The sequence below is a fragment of the Heterodontus francisci genome, unplaced genomic scaffold (genome assembly GCF_036365525.1).
Source record: "Heterodontus francisci isolate sHetFra1 unplaced genomic scaffold, sHetFra1.hap1 HAP1_SCAFFOLD_862, whole genome shotgun sequence".
Classification (NCBI taxonomy): domain Eukaryota; kingdom Metazoa; phylum Chordata; class Chondrichthyes; order Heterodontiformes; family Heterodontidae; genus Heterodontus; species Heterodontus francisci.
Window position 1 is genome coordinate 191,215 of NW_027140099.1, and position 1,286 is coordinate 192,500.

A 1,286-nucleotide genomic window follows, 5' to 3' on the forward strand; every position below is an offset into this window, starting at 1 on the left:
TCACCTTCCCGGTCAGCCTGCGGGGTCGGTGCGCCGGCACTCGACGCGGGAGGGTCCCCTCTTTCCGTAGAGCCCCGCCCGGTGCCGATCGGCCGGCGGATTGCGGAGCGAACCGCGCCTGACCGACGGGCCTCGGAAACCCGTTGCAGTCGACCGGGGGGAACCGGACAGCGGGACGAGGTGCCGATTCCACCCGCAGATTCGATCCCGAAATCCCGCGGGATTCGGCGGTCCGACCCGACAGATTCAAACGTCGCCCGGGCGGCCCCCAGCGGTCGGGCCGGCCTGGTTCCGCCACCGCCCGATGCCCCTCGCCCCCGGCTACCGCCGGCCGCGCAGACCGAGCGAATGCGGCCGGACGTCCGGCGGCAATCGGCCGGAAAGCGGTATGGCCATTTCCTACTGTCCCTCGGACGGGCAGAGGGGCGGCGCCGGGGCACTCGCGGACCAGGCCGCGCCCCTCCGAGCCCTACCGCCTGCCGTCGACCGCGCGGGGATCGGACCCTCCTCGCCGAAGTTATGGAGGTAGGACCGGGAGGCTGCCCAGGGTCGGGACTTCAACCGGCTGCCGCCACCCTTTCCCGCCTGTCCCACGGGCTCGGAGATCCAGGCCCTGCAAAGACCCTCCGGTCGCCACCCGACAGGTGCTTTACCGGAGAAATCGTAAACCGGCGTCAGGGCCGGACCTGTCCCGCAGAGGGCAGCCTGCGCCCTTATGCTTTCCCTTTTGCTTTGGCCCCGCAGTAGCAAATGGTTCACCGATAAGTCGGGAACCCACACGCCCGGCCCCACCCGCCCATCCTTCCGCAATGCATCGCCTAGACACACGCACCAAGGGCGCTCTCCTTCCCCCGCCTCCCACATCCCACAGGATGTGCCCTCAGACCACGGCGCCCACACAACCACCCACCCACCCAACCTTCCTAAACACGCCGGCAAACATGCATACAAACACGGCCACCTTCGCAAATTCACCCCCACGCCGACTATTAAGCCCGGCAAGACTCATTGCAGCCAACCGCGGCCAAAAGTTGAAGTGACAACTCATTAACCAATTTCCAAAATTAGGCCAACTGAATAACCAGACTCTTTGTCAATCTGACGACGGGGGCAAATCATAAACCGGTTCTGCCCACTGCTAGCCTTCGCAAAGTCACCCCCCCCCCCCCCCCACGCCGACTATTAAGCCCGGCAAGACTCATTGCAGCCAACCGCGGCCAAAAGTTGAAGTGACAACTCATTAACCAATTTACAACATTTGGACAACTGATTAACCAGACTCTTTG